Consider the following 20,522-nt stretch of genomic DNA (forward strand, 5'->3'; position numbering starts at 1 on the left):
TTGTTTCTCTGGTGCTAGAAGATCTAGCGTCTCCCTTATTGATTCCTGATATCGTTGGTAATTATCCTCTACTGAGGTAGAGGAGTCAAAATAAATTACTTTGGAAAAACCCTAGGTTATCTTATCTTGTTTTAGTTTAGTCCAATCTCTGTCCTTACGGCATGTTGACAACTGCCCCGAGAGCATACGGGCTCTAGATACCGTAGTGTGAAAAACTATGAGTGAGTGATCTGTCCAATATTGCGGCAGCACCTCTATCACTCTTGTTTCATCGTGGTTAGCGAATATGAGGTCAAGAAAATTACCCCCCTGATGGGTTGGAGATTGCACCAATTGTTTCAGATTGAGACTATTGCACAGCCAAGTAAGGTCTCTCAGATGATTACCCAGACAGCCATTATCCCAGAGATTGAAATCTCCCAGGATCAGTATTCTGGAGTGGGATAAAGTTAGGTTAGTAATGATATCCAATAACTCCTGATACTGAGTATCTGAGCCTGGGGGCCGATAACATAGTAGACGTGAAAAAAGAGTACCCTTTGGCTTGTGCGCTGAAAATCCCATTAGTTCAATTCCTGCCACCTCCTCAACCTGTAAATGGCTAAGATTCCATTTATCTTTATATATTACCCCAAGTCCCCCTCCTCTTCCATTACTCCTGGACTTCTGTATTATTTTATATCCTTCTGGGCATGCCAAGCCTATATTTACGATAGAATGTGTATTTGACCACGTCTCTGTTAAGAAGAGAAAATCAAATTTCATATCCTCCAACAGGCTGGCCACCTCCTGATGGTGTTTAACCATAGATCTGCTATTAATCAGGCCACATTTTGCCTTGGTATTCTCAAATGTTTTCAGCCGATTTTGTACCAGATTAGGGCAAGAAAACACATTCATACTCCTACCAATATTCCACAGTTGCTCCCTCGAGAAGACACACCTGTTAGAATCTGGATTGGAATCGGCAGCATGGCTGGCGCTGTGCGCAGCCAATGCGCTGACGGGCGCAGACGGGCTTGCCTCTGGCGCGCCAACGGTGCGCGCGCTGCGCGCTTGTATATTGCGTGTTAATCAGGCGTTCCGATGTACAGTCTGGCCACTAGAGCGTCCCTCAACATGGCGCCCAATAATGTCCCAAACCTACCCCCAATATGGCAGCAAAGAGCAGAAAATCCCGTCCTAGTGCCTGCTAAACCGCAGGGTAAAGACCAATTATTGTGCGGGTAAGTGAAACACTAACAATGTGCTTTTAAAACCAAATTTCGATAAAATTATATTTTTTACAAAGGAGCACAGTTAAAAACTAGTAAAAGATGTGCAAATACGCAGCAGCAGTATTCGAAGTTCTGAAAATTCACAGTCTGTCTACACGCATGCAGCGCGTGGCAGCCAAATGTAAAAATCTAATCAGGTTCACCTCTTATGAAGGCTAAATCGACCTCAGTTGGCAAAGATGAGAACATTCAGAAGCATGGGGATAGAGAAGAGTGGCAGACCAATTATAAGCCCTTCAACACTAAAGTTCTGTTAAAAGTAGGCTAGTGATAGGGTTTCCAATCAAGTGGAATGATAGCGAGGGTCGTATGTGCTATGTTCTAAAGAAATGTTAATGAGCCACCTCCTTCTAGCAGCTCATCCGCCATCGAATAGGATCAGTAGCATTCCGCGGTGGGAGTGCTGCTGGGCGCTGACTTGGGGTGGGGGAGGGGCAGGCTAGGGGGTAGTAAACTCCGGAATGCAGCAGCAGAGAGGTAAGTACACAAACAAATAAATAAAACAAATATCGTTGTGCGTGCTGCATCGCCATGCTGCCCCGCTGCATTCACCCTGCCCATCCCCCGCCCCACGTCAGCGCCCGGCAGCACTCCCATCACGGGCCGCTACTGAATAGGATCCTCCGAGCTCCCTCAGCTACTGGCTCAGTAAAATAATCTCTTCTAAACACACCGTCTCTTTTTGTTGAGACTGTCTTGAATCATTCCCCGCCCTCCCCTGGACATAGTTCCTTTATCTCCGTATTGCTATGTACAGGAACACAATGCTCTCCTAGATGGGATCACACTATAGAAATGCTTATTTGTAACTACACTTGCACATTGTTGCAATGGACCCTGTTTTTCATGATGGGAGGAAAGGGAGCTAAGAGTTCTTGAGTGAAGAAGCCGAATGAGGGAAGGTCTCTGTGGACTGGAGAGATACCGTAGATAATTTCAGATTTTACAAGTTGAGCTTAAGGCAGTTCAGTGACAACTGCTAATAAATTACAACGAGAGAGTGGGTCTCTTTTGTTGAAAGTAAGGGTAATATGTGAAAAAAGAACATCTAGGTGTCACTCAGCCAACATGTGATAGTTAATACAGTCTTGACATCTCTGCACTAAAATGTTGTTTAACCCTTCTGCCATTCTAGTTCCTCCCTGCCTCTTCTGCAGGGTATGCAAGAAGGCATACTGTCAAGAGGGAAAAGGCACAAAAGAACAATAAACTTGACAGCCGACCCCAAAATAACCCCAAATGTGCACATTAACAATGCTCTTTTAGGATACCATCCTTAGCCTACACAGCCCCAAGGTTTTGAAATAGACACAGTCTCAATTGATGGAACGGCATATATAAATATAACTGAAAATGTTGTAACAAACCATCTCTGCAATGTATATATTCATGGGGCTTCCACAAGGTAGCCCATATCACCAGCTGCAGATCAGGGTCATTTGAATATCTATGTTGTTAGATGCCACCAAAGCAACTCGAACAACAACTCCTGTGACCACATTGTGATCACAGATTCACCGCTAGAAGTGACCTTTACATTTAGACAGTGTTTATGCATTTAATTTACAACATAAGTGGTTGGAAGACATCAAATGCAAGGGCTCTGTAAACAGATCTCTGAGGCTTAGCAGCGCCTTGATGAATGTGTTTACTAAGGTCGCCGAGCTCAATTTTTCTTGACTTCTATAGAAGTCACGTAAACATGTTTATCATATTTCATCCGAGCTATGCAAGGGCCTATATTTCTCTGATAAGGTAAAATGAGTATATTGGCAAATCACATACAAAGGCACGAGCCATAATACCATGAACAATAAGGTGTCAGTCATGCATCAAATAGGCATTTGACACACTGTGAAAAGATTCACATCGCAACTGACACACAGAAAACAAAGGCTCACGGATTTTTTTTTTAGCAATGCTGATAATGTCATGTCAGACAGATTAAGGAGCCGGTGGAAGCTGTCATTCTAAACCCATGGCCGAGTGTTCCTTGCACATCACATACCGTCTTCTATTTTAGCATTGCTTTTGATTTTAAATCCTTGCGAAAGGGCACGCGAGTCTTAAAAAATGTTTCAAAAAAGGTCTGAGCGTTTGAAGTATTTTTGGTGTAAACGTTAATATAAATAATTGTGTGTTGTCTAAAGTCGTGATGCTACTGCTTTCAGTGCGCTGAAGGCATAGTGTGCAGTGAGACGTGACAGCAGTATAAAAATATTGATTTGGCTAAAAATAAAAAATGAAGAGTAGCGAAAAAGGGCGCTGCTGTCGTCTGCTGTTGAAACCTGTGCATAATTTATTTTTCCTTTTTTCGTCTGTGCTATTGCTGTTTAATAAAACATTATAGAAATTGCATAATTGTTTCTAACATCTCTTCCAAGTACTGTAAACAGATTATATAGTATGATTACATGTAAGACACAACACATCTACCAGTAATGGATGATCAACATTTTCGTCTACTTTAAAAACGATTAAATAATGGTTTTTTTTTTTGCCTAAATTGTATAGGCCTATTGTGACTGGTGAAGAAAGATAATGTAGTATCGGAGGGTTTAATATGGCTCATTCAGGGCATATGCTGTTTCACAAAAATATTTGCATAGTGATATTCAAGAAATGATATTTTGTTTCTGGCAACAAAATGCTAATTGTCAGATGGCAAAATGCAATGTCTTGAATTTTCCACATTCTTATCAATTTTAATTTTGAGTTTAATACATTTTGTTTGTATAAAAAGAGTGGTTACTTCTCTAGCTGTCATTTCCTGGGGCGTTCTATATCTTATTTGTATGTGGGCTGAATTTCACTGGACTTTAAAGCACTTTCACAAAACCATCATACAAAATAAATTAATATTCTAAAAAAATATAGCATAAGATGAAAAAGAACGAAATCACAGACACTGAAGAGTAAGAAATGGAAGATGAAAGATGTTCCTCTAGAATGAAATATAACAACTGCAGTGAAAGACCAAACAAAAAGAAGAGCACTCCAATGTTTGGAAGCAAGCAGTGAAAATTAATGAAAAGGAGAGAGGGGAATAATGGACAAGGTACATCAAATAGCTCTTTAAAGGTGGTGTGAACGTAATGAGAAAAGAAGGAATGTAAAAAGCATTAAGAGATTGACGTTTTGGAGTTGCAGGGTCCAGAACATAACTGAAAGTATGCAGAGAAACTAAACAGAAAGTGAGAATAATGGGCAGCCAGCCAAGACAAACAAAAGAAGAAGGCATGTGGGAAGTCACAGCGAGTGAAACCAAAAGAAACATTGAAGTAAATAAAAAATCCAATTAGAAAAGACTGGACAACCTAGAATAAGGCAAGTACAGTATTCTAGAAGAGATGGTCAGTGGCATGAAATTTGGGGAAGGGGTGGATATTCTGGCTATTATAAAGTTAAAAACAACTAGTGCGAGGGCGAGAAGAAATTAGATTAGAGGAAAGTGATATATCAAAATTGCTTGTAGGTTGCAAGCACAAGAACAACAAGGAAGAGAGGAAGGGGGATAAATAATAGAACGAGGCATGTATACGGAGAAGTAACTGGAAAATTGAATTTCAGTCTTTGGAAGGGCCTTGGAAAACAGAGTTAGAGGACATCTAGTTCTAAATGACGGAGAAGCAATTATAAATATTATTACAAAGATTTAGATCAAAGGAGAAGGAAAGACAGATCTGAGACTCACCTGCAAAGAAATATACAAGTGAGATGAGTCACACAGTTAATGAAAAGAAGAGGCCAAAGAACTGTCACTGGGTAACAAAATACCAGATCCATCAAATGGAGTAGGTACAGCCAAAGTGATTAGAATATTGCCATGAAAGAGCAGATACAGACCCCTAAGAACTTAATGTGTTAACATGGCATACAATAGTAAAAACTCACATGCTTGCCCAGAGAGTCAATGAAAGGAATGCAAATCTAATGCCCAAAAAGGCGCAACATACTGATAATATTCACTAACAAAATTATTCCCATTACACACATGACCAAACTGAAGAATAATGAGTGCCCTGCACTCTAAACAGTGGAAATAAGGTTTGGTGACATCTTGACCTAGAAAATCAGTGACTTGCTACCATCCAGGTAAAGGCTACTCAAAAGAGTTGAGTGTCTAAGAAGAGATGCAGGAACTGTGCTCATTCACTCAAAGAACCCGAAATGTTCAGCGAGAAAAACCATACTACACAACACAGTTGAGTGCATTGCCACATTTTACTCAATCTACACCTCTGTCATGCAGTACTCTCTTGTCCTCGTTGGATAATGTGAGACATTACTGTAGAAAATGCAGGAACTAGCACTACCCTTGTAATCAAGCAATTGGGAAAGTTTGACCTATTTTGTACACAGCAATGACACATTACATGTAAATATGTTAGCATAGATATGTTCTGAACAATAAATTATCATATTTAATCTCGCCAGCATGAACTACAATTCAAAATCTCATCACAAGATCTAATAAGTGCAAAAACTATTCAGAGAAGTGAACAAATGGAAAAGAATATAGTCCAAAGACACTTTGGCTGTATTTCGAAACAACACAAAAAATTGATTCAGACTTCAATTCATCTTATACCTCTGTCAGTCATGAACCATCAAAACAAAGAAAGTGAAATCAAGTAAGAAAATCAGCATCAACTGGTTTAACACAACCCTTTCAGTTTAAAAAGAGGAAGCTGTATTTCCTATACCATTTGTCCTGTGAAGAGAGGCACATGATCCTTTGAAAACCTTCAATAATAGGTGCTACTACAAACTGGTAAGAGAGGGGAATAAATGGAGGCTTTCTAGGCCAACGCCACCATCCAAGCAACTGGGTTAAATCTTGTAATGAAAACTGACTGATTCAGATATGCCAAAAGAAAAACTACAATCCAGCAAAGAACATTGTTACAACCCAGATAAGGCAAATAGAACTAAAAAATGATAGCTAAAAGAAACTTGAATTTTAAGGGTAGGTATTACTTAAAGCTTGGTATAAAGACTGAATGTGAGGCAATGGTAGAAAGGCAGCATAGATGTGTTTATTTGCTGCTATAGGATGGAGCTGAAATTAAGTAGCCAAAGAGTCAACGACTACCCTACCAAACAGGGACTCTAAGGAGGGAGGACATAAAGTTGTTTGCAGGGGAGTGGACGCTTAGGGTGGTGGAAGAAACATGCGGGAAATGTGGAAGGTGTGCAAAGGTGGTGAAGCCGGTTAAAAGCTGTGCAAGGTGAGAAAAAAGTGATCCTATGCAAAGTGTTTGCTAACAGTTTTTAAGCACTAAGTCTGAAACATTGTTAAACTAGTTAGATGGCCGTGTGTGGTGCTGGACTTACTATTTTTTTTATTAGTAACACACTTGGATTTTGTGAATAAGCAAAAAGCAGTAAACATACTTAAAAGTGTAAGTTACTTTTGTAAATCAGACCCGAACTGATAAATGTTTACTCAAAGTTTTATGTACTGATAATGTACTTGCCATTTTGGTAAGTGCTCCTACACCAGAGTCCATGGCTAATTTGGGGTTTCAGTGTTTTCACCATGCTGCCACCATATAGCACTACAACCAAATTCATTTACACTTAGCGCTCAGCACACCATTTCCTGCTTGCTTAAAACGAGGTGGTGCTTCAGCAATGTCAGTATGTCTGCTTGCGCAATTTTTAGGGTTAATGCAAATGTATTACTTTCTAATTAGATCGTTAGATTATAAATGTGCATTTCTTCACTATCCGCTTTTTAATATTATGTTAGAGTTCGACCTTGAGGCTGCTGTGGCGTCAATACTGGCTCGACGCTCAGCTACAAAGTCCAGACTGAACTATTGACATCATTGGCAAAGAAATCCTCTTCCCTTATGAACAGACAATGGATGACTTTATGACATTCTGCCTTTCACTTTACAGCATTAACGCCCGGAAAGTCTCCCATTCTATCAGTATGTTTTAAAAAGTTCAATAAGGACTGCAATGTAATCATTTCAGCCGCACATAAATGTGTTACTTTGTGAGGAATAGAGCTTTCATAATGAGAACTGGAACTGTGTGGGCGTTAACGTTCGTTATACTTCATTAATGCCCTCATGGCGCCATGTGTCATACTCGACTATTGCCCTTACAACTTCACATAGTAGGTGTAGCGTGAAGTTAATGATAGTACTTGTACTGGATTTTATCACTAATTGTTTTGCAGAGCTCTAAGTGAATAAATGAAAAACACATTTAGTACCTAGCGAAACAGCCATTCACAACATATTCCTCTGGTAAACGTTTCTCTTTTGAATATTTGGTAATTTCTGTGTTGGAGAAGCAATGCCTGCATCCTATATTGGCCCAATAAGTACTTTGTGCACGTGTGCCTTTCAAATGCAATTTACTGGAGGTGACTGAAAAACAGGCTGTCCTCTAAACCCAGATGACAGATAGCTTGAAAAAATAATTTAAATTATGCTGCTGCTTAGAAAACAAAGGCATTAGTGTTTACAGTAGCAATATTTTAAATGTTTTAATTATACCCTGCAAAGAACTACAAAAGGGAGAGGTTCTTTGAAGATGGGAAGCTCTGAATGCCACAGTATTCTTTGAAGTTTCACATTCCCCTTTGTTGCCTGCTGATAATACACAAGGACCCTAAGAGCAGAAATGCTTTAACTTTCAAAGGACCTTTCTCTGTTTCTTTCAAGACCAATAAGAAACAAAACTCTATGCAGTTATTGTCACAGTTATATAAACAGCCATATGCATTTTAATATCAAGATTCAGTGTTGGATATTAGTTTTAGGACGTAAAGTTTTTAAAAACCCTGAGTTAGGGAGATAGAGATAGTCCATATATGAATTCATGAAATGAATGAATAGGATTTTTGTAAAGCACAAAGGCATTGTGGCGCTGACCTTAAAAAAGCAACAAATGGAAGGAAAGTCTAAAAAGTGGTGTCCAGGAGACAAATTCTAGATTTTGTGGAAGCCTGATAGGTGACAATAGGCTTCATATTCATAGGAAGGCAGTTCCAGGGAGTTGTCCCTAGATAAGAGAAGGATCTCCTTCCTGTCTTGAAGAGGCCAATTGTGAAAATTGTTGTCCAAGTGCAGATAACCTCAAGCTGTGAGAAGGGACTTAGGCTTGGAACCTATATCTGAGATAAAGCACCCCAGGCCTGCAGCAACCTTGTAAGCTAAATGCAATGACTTGCTTGTTGACAGGCTACCAATCAATCAATTTACGAAAGGAGTTTGATGTGTAAATGATACAGAATTTTAAGAAAATTTGAGCAGGCATATTCTTAATCACCTGCAGTCTGGCATTCAAATATTTTGGCCAGCGGAAAAGAGTACTACTGCCATAGTCAAGGTGGGGTCAGGTCATTGCCTGAATAAGGGCATGTTAATTTTCTTCAGAACACTTTAATGATGCAATACAGTTCTGGTCTTATCTTTTATTTATGGAGGTCTGGTGGGCCTGTCAGTCATTTCAACAATTCCACCCATTCTGCAAGGTCATCAGTTAATTGTTCGTCATTTTGTACATCTCTAATGTAATGTGCCTCTAATAATACCCAATATAGCATGTCTTCCTTCCATGGTTCAAATCTCTAGGACCTCCCCCTTGTTTAAAGAATCGCTATTCTAAATAAATTCTTTTTTTTTTCAAGGATACTATCCACACTAAGATTCCTCTTAACGTTCAATGGACTTCATTTTAATGCACCATTAGTAATGAGAGACATTTACTTCACGAGTAATAGGGAAAGTGACACTTCAGTTGAAACAATTGAAAAATAGAATGGTTTGGTTGTCTTTCTCTCTCAAATTCCTCTCACTCCCTATAGTTGTTACAATGAGGTTTCTAGAAAACAAAAACAGTTAAGATCCAAAAACATGAATATAAAAATTATGCAACCAATGTCCATGGCCTATTTGACCATCCTTGCCTGGCATTCTCCATAGATGGGATCCAACTGAAATCGATTGTTGTTGATCACTTGTGCATCTACATGGAAATAGTCAATTCTGCCCTTGTTAGCCAGTATTGCATAATATTTCTATTTTTCTTTACTAAGTTTAGCCAATGTAATTTGTTGTAAGTATCTTTACTTGCATTACTTTAATTGTCCAGAATCACTCAATGCAACAAGAACTCACAACTGATGTATGTTATTGCAAGAAACTGCAATTGTTTCTGTCTCTGACACCTTGACTTGCATTACATTTTAATTTCAAAAAGTTCAAGTCAGAATTCTTAAAGTTAGTATGATTTAGCATTTTTTTACCAATTTTGACAGATTTACTTGCCTGCTAACTTAACACATAAAGAAAGTGAATTCCATTTTGGAGAATGGTGTTTTATCTTGCCACTCGACCTATGCTTCCAGGCCCTTCACATTCATTGCAGTTATAGGATAAAAACAAGCATTGGCAAAACCAACAGGTCTGGAGCTGATTGCCAGGGTTTTTTTGTTTTGTCAATGCTTGTTTTGTTTTGACATGGTTCTGTAAAACTTTGGTTTTGAAGGGCTGCCTGACCCTTGCCAACATAAAAAATAAACATTGGGTAAAAGAAAATATATTTTTTGGCCTCATCAAGCACCTTACCACTCCCTTGAAGTGAAGGGAACGCCTTCGTGTAAATGTTTTCTTCATGAAAGAGCAGAATGCTATCACTCACAGGGAAGTTGGCCAATGGCTAAAGTAGGTTGACCAACTGGCCCATGATGTATACTGTATGCTGTAGTCGGCAGAAGAAAAATGCGAGTAACTCAACAACAGACCAAGGACTGAAGAGGGCTGACTGAAATCCCTCATCAGTAAGTATAATATATAATTTTAGTGCAATCAAAAGGTGTTGGCTGATGCAAGACCTAAATGTTAGGAACCGTCTTCAAAAACGGTATCCAAACAGAAAAGTTCCACAGGAATTCACTGCACAGATAATGGATCATCCTGCTCTTGCATTATTAGCGAAAGTATAATTTCAGCTAAACTGGGGGGTTTCTAGCAGAAGCATTTAATTTAGAAAAGATTCCACCCAGTGATTCGTTTTTACATACGAAAAGAGCAAAGTTGACCATTTGCATTTCACAGGGTCAGACTGGGAGCGAAAATCAGCCTGTGCAACAAAATAAAAGTGGCCCCCATTAGTGAATCTAATAGCTAACAACGTGGCTGGGGCAGTTTTTAACTTGTAAAGACACGCTGTACAGGTGTTTTGCCAAGCATGGGGAATTGCATGGATTTAAACTTACTTCAGGCAATTTATGTGGTAATATCAGAGAAAACAACAGTAAAGAACAGCCCTCACGACTCTACAACAGGCCCACAAACAGCCACCAAATTATCCCACACACCAGTCTGACAATGCGCACCGCCCTTTCAGAAGTCATGGACACATTGTCAGACCGAGATTTGAGGATGCAGAACTAAAGCAACAGAATATATTACTGTGTTACATCATAGATGTTTCCATTCCAAGTTTAATTTTTTATTTGAGTTAGTTCTCTACTGAGAACAACAATTTCAAGCAAGATATTTGTTATAACAATAGACGTAAAAACATTCAATACAAGTTTAGAAAAGTTTTTAAAAATGTCATCAGGTTATGACACAGATTCATCTGGGGAGATTTAAAATGGGTAAAGTTTTCAATAACCAATAATTGCGTCTCGGATAGACCTCATTGGCTACTTTACTGCCACTGCACCTTCCACATTGGTCTGCAGCTGAAAACCCTGCCATTTTCTATTGGGAGAAACTTCAATTGTCAGATCATTTGAATGCTGCTTATTGCACACAATATAAGCTTTACAATTATGTATTAATAGAAATGGTCACTTAGTACAAAGTATTTTAACCAGGAATTTGGTGTGTAAGGATGAAAGGCTAAGGGTTTGCGAATCTCTTGATTCAGAACACTCTTCTTAAATGTTTATAAATGTTTTCCTACAAGGCTACTTTGTGGTACTTCGCTCATTATTTATTTAAACTCTTGCATATTCAGAGGTACATAATTGGCCACCATATCAATTGTATCAAAACAATACACCACGTATCTGGAAATACAGTTACGCGATATGTGCAGGTAGATGGAGACGGTGAGCACCGGACTCATTTCTAAGGCGGGACTATTACTTATCACCAAACTTTGTCCCAGAGCAAGAACCACACAGAGGCAGAGAAGTGAGAAAGAAGGAAGAAGAGAAAGACAGGAAACAGTAACTAAGGAAGGAAGGAGGAATGAGAAAGAAACTGCAAGAGTGAGATGATGAAAAATGAACTGTAGAGTGGTGTAAGAATCAGGCATGAGGTCAACTAGAGAATAGACATCATTGGTATGCGTCAACATCAGCAGTCGTTGGTGCTAGCATTGGGCTCCTAAGAAAATATTTGGGTCCCTGTACTTATTATTATTATTTTTTTACAAACTAAGCATTGTAGAAACAACCTTCCCTTTTTTCATTTGAAGGGCAATGCTCACCCTGGATGCTTGGCTCTACCCCCAATCACACGCAGGTCGTAATGGTGAATCGAGACATCCGGGCAAGGAAAGTGCTGCTTACCATTAATGAGAAGCAGCTTTTATTAATATACAAGGCTCTAAACCTGGGGTATGAAACGGGGCCTGCACCCCTGCGGTGCTGTTTGCCTTGGACAGTTACATAATGTGGAATGGTAGGGGCCCCCTCCAAAATGTAAAGATGGGCCCCTGAGTCCCCCATCTCATTAGCCTTGGTCGGAATGGGATTTTGGGGCCCCAGAAGGTTTGGGAACTCCTGGTCCTGGAGGGAGGCCCTTTTAGTCATCTGTTCTCCTCTCTCCGAAAGTTTGTTTGGGAATAAGGGGATTGTACGCGCTTTGCAGGAGGCCCCCCTCATGTTTCACTATGTCCCTGCTCCACATGTGCATACAATGTAAAAAAAAAAACTTGCTGGGATTTCATTGAAAACCACCATTGTTATAACGGTAGTTTACCGGGGGCTTTTACAGGCATATATTAAAATGGGATCCATCACAACGATGTATATGCTCTCTAGTATCACCTGTTGGCGTGAAATAACAGGATTTCCACAACATTTAAATAGAAATTATACGTCACAGTATCAGGATTTCTGTGAGGAAATCCCACTACCACGTGAAATAAACTCCTCCTAGCTAAAAGGACATTTCCAAAGGGGAAGGGAAAGAACAGAAAAAAATAGCTTTGTGGCCTGGTGATGGAAAATGTTTAGAACAGATTCAAAATATGAAATTTGTGAGTATTTAAGAACATTTCTATGCTCTTTTCTACCGCGAGATGGGAATCTGCTCCTATATGTGTGTTTCAGTGAGAAAAAAAATCTAACAGGAAAAACAGGCTTCACTGCAGAGAAAAAAATGGTGTCGAGATAAAGTGAAAAATACACTATAAACCCAAACTGCAGATAATCTGCCTTGTGTTGGCCTGTTGCTTCCTGACCTATTTCTGGAAATCGACAAAAGTTGCAGATATCCTGGATTCACGCACCGGCTCTTTATGAATAAGAGAAAACAGCCGGAAGTCACAGCAGGCGAAGGCATTAGCCTCCTCCCGCTGGGATTTCCAACAGCTGTGTAAATCAGCCAAATTGCGACTTTGCGTGATGTTCCTGGCAAGCTCCCTTTGTCGATTCTGAATCTAAAACTTGGACTTTAAAGAGAGGAAGGCGCACTTCTGCTCATAGAGTAACTTCTGTATTCAGTGTCATCGACTTATGCATTTCCGGTCGCAGTCATTGTTACTGGACAGCAAAACCCGGATATCATCGTTAGTGACACTTGTCAGACTGACGTGGAATCGAACTCCTATTACATTTTTCATGGTTTGTTGGTGTTTTGCGTTTTTATTTCCCTAACATAAACCTACCTGCCTTCCGGCTGGCTGCCAGCCTCAAATTCACCTTCTTTCTTCAAGCAAGTCATCTTTAAGGAGCTCCCTGGGACTGTCAACGAGGCTGCAGTTGCCATGGCAACGTTTGCTTTTCTTTTTGATTGGCACAGTAAATAACTGCTCCTTTTTAAACTACTTTTCTCGCCGCTATCATGCTGGAAGCGAGTTTAATGATTTGCAAGGCTGTGCAGAGTAGTTTACCCAGAATAAACATTATGAATGCTTCCTATAAGCGTCAAGTATATATAAATCGTGCATTTAGGGGATTATCTTTTTCATCTCCAAGTCGATAGGCTTAATTGTTGGCTGCCACCTGTGAAGAGCAACCACAACTCGGAGATTGCTGCATTATAAATGACACAATTAGCCTGCTGTGGGTGCAGGCAGTTTTTTTTTATTATTTGGCACCGACTTTAGGTTTTGCATCAATCACTAGTATGCATGAGTTTCTGCATAACAACATGTTTCGCTGGCCTGTTATATCCATCATAAACATCTAATTAATGGTGAGCGTAACTGCTACTCTTTTCGTGTAATAAGCATCATTTTCGTAAAAATTACTTGAAACTATGAGTATCACATAGAATGCATTTCGCTGGTGCCTCTTGTGAAAATTGAACACAAGGACATACCTCGTGCACAAAAGCTCCACGAGCCACCAGCCAGACACCGGATAGAGCCGAAATGCCCCCCCACCCAAAATGTAATTCACATAATTTGAAATACTCAAATTTCACAAGATTTCGCCCAGGTAAAAAAAATGCCTGGCCCTTCAACTACCTAAATGATATCTGACGTCACCAGAAAGGAAAAAGTCAATTTCAGTGACCACTACCAACCAAATATTACAATCCAGTGGGTTTTCAGAAAAAACTAAATATATGGAGAAATGTCTATTGTGACTCTGTTTCTGAACAGTCCATGTGTGAGTTCCTCTCATTCTCGTTTTTATTTGCATTTTTGTACTTGGAATGCCGAAATTACATGGGATGAACAGACTACAAGTACCACATTGCAAAGCAAAAACCTGTATGAACTACACACACATGGTTGTGGGAAATTGAAGAGTTTTCTTTGCAAATGTGTCTCCCACAGTTATTGTGGTTTTACTGAAAATCAGTCTAGATTGTTCTCTTCGTTGGTTCGACAAATCAAATGCTAGTTGCCAGCCGATCACTTTCACAGCAACGATAAGAATGCCCTTGATTTAGAAGCACGCAAAACTCATGTAACAAACTTTAAATAAGACAACCATCTCCGTACTTACAATGGCTATATTGCAAATTTAATCTCTTAAATTCTTAGTGTCAGGCAATATGCCACCACATGGAGAATAAGACGGAAAACACAATTTGTTTGAAAGGGATATCCTTTGTGTCGTAATTCTTTATTGAAAGATTAAAGGTATATACATTCATAAAAGTATAATACATTATAGTAGACCCATAAAAGTTTAGGTATTTAACATATTTAGTATAATATGAAGAAGAAAAAACGTGCATATAATAAAGGAAAGGGGAGAAAATAGGAGAAATGAAATAAAAGATAAAGTGTAAAGAAGAGAAAAGGTGAATAGTGATTATAGGAATAGGGATTCCTTTGAATCGAATCACAAAAAACTATGGTGTGTTATAGTTCTCTAATTTCTGTACTGAATGGCAATGTACTAATAACAAGAGAAGGGTGTACATTAGTCAGTTGGTGAGTCTTATAGGAGAGGAGATTTAAAAAACAAAAAAAACAAATCCTTCTTGTAGCCTGGACTTTATGCAATGGAAACTAAGGATAATTTAATGTCCCAGTTGTATTGTATGTTCAATTTCACATTCTGATGTCATACAAGAATGTATTTACAATTGCAGGCATGCAGGGATGCATGTCATTATTGCTACTCAATTAAATTTACCCTGTGAATCATACCCAATGGCTTCATCTCATGTAGCTCTTCTGAAGTGGATGTCATTCTCACAAAAAAAAGTAACTTGCTTTGCTTTATTGACATGTTTATTGTGCTAACCTAGGTAAAGATCAACAGACTGGTCTACGGAGGAAAAATGAGCATAGGAGCTATGTCAGGTGAACAATCAAATATCATGTTTCAGTGCTCAAGTCATTGTTGGCCAAAGACTACTATTACTGAACATTTTCATTTTGGTTAGGAAAAATGTGTAATTTTGGGGAAATATGTATAGATATGCACCACAAGTGTAACACCAAACATAAACCATAAAGACTAATAAATATGGGTTCAATAACAAAAACTATGTTTGAACTTGGTCAAAGCCCTCATGTCCCCACTCACTGCAAATTTATTTGCCATTATAAGGACTAATCATTGTGTTATTATAATCAGTTGAAACATTTTATCCTCTTGATATTCCTTGGAGGACTTTCCCTGCTATGAACACAATATCAATGAAGAAATACTTTGTTGTGTACTCACATATTGTTCCCTTTCAGAATGTTTTCTCATAGACTCTTCTCCACTGACAATGTTTTGTTATTCATTATTAACTCCCATTATGTATGTTTGCTATCTCTTTTCCTCTGATATCGCGTTATATTTCACTTAGTACAGATCCTATTGTCCACATAGCACAGCATAACAATAATTGTACACATTCTACACCTAACTACAAAGCCACAAAATATTGATGAGATCATGGAAGATTGAGAGATATAGATATACTCCTGTGAAATTGACTTTATTTGTAATCCTGCAAATTCTATTTCTGACTCATACTAAAATCTCTGCCGCTCTAAACGTGCTCGCGAAGCGCAGTGCAGAAGTTGTAAAGGTTATGCTGCATATCAATGATGTTTATTTAAACAGAGTTCCCAAAGGAAATCCTTGTAAAGCACATTGCAAATACAATATTTTAGCATGATAAGCATTTGTCTCTTCTTACGAAATATGAAGGCAACCAGATGTGTGCTGAGTTAAAATGCCCTGAGATGATGGAGGGGATGACACGAGTTCCACATGGATCACTAAGAAATGCAAATGCCAGGAAGGTCACAGGAAGCTTTTTGATGGAACTCTGCAGGAGGAAATTGATTTCCTATTGGGATGACACTTGGTGCAAACATTCTGAGATCCAAAGGAAAAAAACATGCTATTTTCAAACTAATTAGGTTCACAGAAATATTTGTGCTCTAGATTTTAATGAATACAGCAGTGTATGGATGAGAGCATTGTAATCACAGCAAAGCAGAGAGCCTTGACAAGCTAAGCAAAAGATATTGCAATATCATTCCTAGAAGATATGCACTAAAGATGATAGAAACAGTATAATGAATAGCACATTAGAAAATGACCCCTGTTAAGCATGTGAACCCTCTCCAAATCATTAATGATCTATCCATTACCAGGTTAAAAAAAATTCAAAATTGTCTTCCAAGTAAATCCTTTTGTTTGAAATTTGGCAACTGAGGTGCGCAGAACTGCTGCTACTGTGCCATTTAAGGGGACGTTCATTACCCAGACGAGAGAGAAATCATTTCTGATATGAAACAAATGTGTAGTAACATGCAGGCATATTGAGCTGGATATTTGAGTTGTTTGCATGGGAGACACGGCACACATGGTTTCACTAAATGCAGAATACAAATTGATATATTTATGGGAAGCTGAAAGAGCAGTCCCAAAACTCCTTCGACTGAAACAAGACTTTGGTAGTTTGTTGGGTGACCAAATTGTGCCTCTTTCCTATCTGTGCTTTGGCCAGATGTGGAGAAGGCAATCTTCTGGACCTTGAAATGATGTGGTAATTTATGTATTTAAAAATATCTGGGAATCTATATGCAGAGGCGGCTCCTCCGCTATGGCGGAGGAGCGTCGCCCCCACTGCTTTCAAGCAGGGTGAGAAGCAAAAACATAAAACGATATTAACTTTCAGTTATTATCATTTTATGTTTGTGCTGCTTTGTGGACAGGGCTGCTTTGCTGTCAGAGCAGGGGAGGAGTGGTATGTCCTCTCCTAAATGTGCAATGACTTGTTGGTAGGCCTTCTCAGGCCATCCAAACAAGTCATGCACACTTTCCCTGTTCTCCATGCAGGGTGCATTAGAGCCTGCGTGGAGAATATGCCCGGGCTAACATTCCCTGGTTGAGCGTCGAACCACGATGCTCAAAACCAATCACAACATTGCAGGGGAGCCTGGGCGTCTACCAATCACAATGCTGCATTGCAGAGTTGTGATTTGTCCGTGGGGCCTGGCTGTGCTTCTTGTTCCTCAAGGAGAGCAGGAGCAGAGACGCGGGACGCCTGCCTTGCTCTCCACTCCAGCCTTTGGGGCGACGCTGAGGCCCATCTCTAGGATGATCCTCTTTGCGCTGGAACATTATGCCATTGAAGGGAGGTGATCCTAGGGGGGGTGGTGGTGCTCCTTGCGCCCTGGGGCCCGACACGTTGGACTTATTGACCACTTGAGCCTCGATTGCAGCATAGCAGTATCTGCTCCGGTGACCACGTCTGGTCTCTCTGTAGGCCAGGGTCCCCGGGGGAACATGCACCGTACTAAAGCTGGCAAGGAGTCACCTGCTGCTTCCTCTAGGGATGATACTTTCCCATCCAGGTGGCTAAAGTCAAGTTCTTCCGCCTCGGCCTCACCGGATGCCCCACTAACACCTGCCCTTGGGGAACCCACGCAGGCCTTCATTACCAACTTTTTACAAGAAATAAAAGCCGAGATAGGCTCCCTCAAGTCAGCATTCAAAGCCTGCCTCCATTACCTCAGGTACGATGTGGTGGGAATCAGTGGCAGGGTGGATTATCTGGAAGGGAACCCGTTTTCACGGACGGAGGATCCAACACTGTCTAGTCACACCCACTAATACAGAAGGAGCCATGTGCCAGATCACCTCTTTCGACACACAAGTGCGCTCCTTCGACAGCTCGTTGGGACTGATTTCACGCACATACCATGTCCTATAACATTCTACTCCTTTGCCCCTCCACCCTGACCAAATGTAGTGGCACTCAGACACCTCAGATGCTATTCCCACAGAGCAGTGGGAACAGCTTTGGCGTGACATCCCTAGGCCGTTTTTGCTGTAGCTATGTCTAATTTTCCCTAAAGTTAAATGCTTGGGGAAAAAGGATTTTGGGACACCACCTTTTTCTCCGACCAGCTTGATGGATAACCAGAACATTTCTAGCGAGCAGCTAAGGAGGATGAACTTTTGTTTGTGTAAAGTTTTGTGAAGATTCGTCAAGCAAATCCAAAGTTATTGGTGAAACAAAAAACACTCTTCCTATGGAAATTATGAGCTAACTATAACTACACAGTAGCGACCACCACTGTGTGTAATATAGATATATACATGTATATATCATAGAGAATCTGACAGATTTTTCCCTTTTCGGCAGTGCTTGGTTCAAATATCCATCTCTGCGATCAACATGGTAGAGTTGGTCCTTCAATTTCACCCTATCAATTCATATGTAGCATAAAATCATAAGCTTCACCATTGCTCCTGGGCCATGAAAAAATATCAAAGGCATAAAGGTTGTCCGTTTTTTATGAAAGTCAAGTTGGCAGGTAAGAAGCAGTGTGTTTCCCTTATGTCTGCTTCTATAAGTATGCAAATGTACACAGTCAGAGGAAATCCAGAATGAGGACATATTTAATGCCAATACCAAACTTCTGGAAGAGTAACAGGGCTGGTGAAGGTTTTGTAGCAGAATCCAGGTAATACGCATGGCAAAATAGTACCCAAAATCCTAATTGGTGAAAAGCAGCCCCTCATTTGTAATGATGCCTCAGATTCAATTTTCTGATTCATGAAAGCAATAATAATCAAGTTGAGAGCATGACCAGGTGGCTGTTGACTGGAGTAGAGAATGGCCTTTGGCTTAGGCAGAGACCCCTCTCACTTCAACTTTTTCAATAAGTACCCAGAAGTGACCTATTTATCCTCCCCTGAGGGCAGAAGAGTGATGCAATCACCAAAGCCATGAAAACATGACCTCATGGAAAGGAGAAAAGAATGGAGGTCAAGCTACAATAGGTCAAATTTATTACAAACAGTAAACTTTTTGTTAAGAAAAGAAAACAGGCTTCCTCACAGCACGAATCCTCAATTTTCAATGGCCTAAACCCATGTTTATCTCCTTTCTTTTTATGTATCTTTTAGTCTAATTCAAAAGGACAGGTCCTTTGCTACAAACTCTGCTGAAATAACTAAATTGACATCATTTAGTTATATGTTCGCGCATGCGGAGTTTTGAAGGCAAACAATTGGATTTAATAATTAAACTTTGTCTAGATCTTCTCAGGGTAGGTGGTGGTTGGATGCTCTTCAATGGAGTATAGCTTCTGAAGCATCAGTAAAATGATTGCCTGCATTAGCATTTATCTTACAATAGTCCCTTTTAAAATGACCACTGTCACAATTTCAGATTAGTGCAGGAGCCTGGGAGGACTCAGACTTTCTTTACATACCAATCAGAGACTTTTTCCAGATTTGCATAAAATCGAAGTTTTATGTGGAATGCAAAGAAAGAAAGACATTTTTTGTGTCCACATTTCTTGATGAAGTCGGCATTGTATTCGCGTGTCTGGTATAACTAGATATTTCTTCTTTGTGCACTGTGATGGTACCTGACACTGATTAGGAAGGGCCACAGCTGGTTCTAAATTCTCTTAATTTTTCTCCTCTATATGCTGCATTTTTAAAATTCATCCATGAATTAAATTAGCATACCACTATGACTGATTAAATATGCCTAACGTAAATTTACATATCACAATACCTCCTGCACGTAAACAACCAGGGAATGATGCCACCCACCTTTTGTAAACAGATTTGCATGCATAAACTATCTATAAAAAAAGAAAGTAGACATTTAAATTCTCAGTGACTCAATGAAGGCGGGAGGGTAATGTTACTCAAGCACGAGGAGAAGGAATGAATATAGACATTTGTCTTTCCATGTCCCTGAAGAAAAACCCCTATTGACAAGAGATCCTCCATCTGCATAGGAGGCTGTCACGTCAGATTAGCTCATCAGGTAATGGAAATTTGGCCTCTGATCCAGGAAAGGCTCCCACTGCACGAAGCGCGTAGACTGCTGGAAAGAGATTGCATTATTTTAGCCGGTGGGATTGCATTAATGTGGGAATGACTTGTGCTGGGGCTTTTTTGTTAAACATTTGCTAATGTTTATTATGCATAGCATTCACTGTTCAAAAGTAATTTTAACCCTGGGTCTTTAAAATAAAGGCAACAGAAAAGTACCACTCTATTGTGTGTGTATTATTGCTACCCATCAGTACTTAATTTGCACTGGTGCATGCCAGTGGTGAAAACTGTCACTCATTCTATATGACCAGGATTCTTTC

General features: G+C 39.7%; 1 protein-coding gene and 1 non-coding gene across 2 annotated transcripts in view; both read right to left on the reverse strand.

Moving 5' to 3' along the window:
- The window catches only part of PTPRN2 (protein tyrosine phosphatase receptor type N2), a 2,458,064-nt gene that overhangs the window by 1,117,314 nt on the left and 1,320,228 nt on the right, over positions 1-20,522 (reverse strand). The gene's annotated exons all lie outside the window — the stretch shown is intronic.
- On the reverse strand, positions 10,840-10,979 carry LOC144786306 (U4 spliceosomal RNA). The gene has a single exon (XR_013602117.1). It is a non-coding gene; the product is annotated as a U4 spliceosomal RNA (small nuclear RNA).

The sequence above is a fragment of the Lissotriton helveticus genome, chromosome 10 (assembly GCF_964261635.1).
Source record: "Lissotriton helveticus chromosome 10, aLisHel1.1, whole genome shotgun sequence".
Classification (NCBI taxonomy): domain Eukaryota; kingdom Metazoa; phylum Chordata; class Amphibia; order Caudata; family Salamandridae; genus Lissotriton; species Lissotriton helveticus.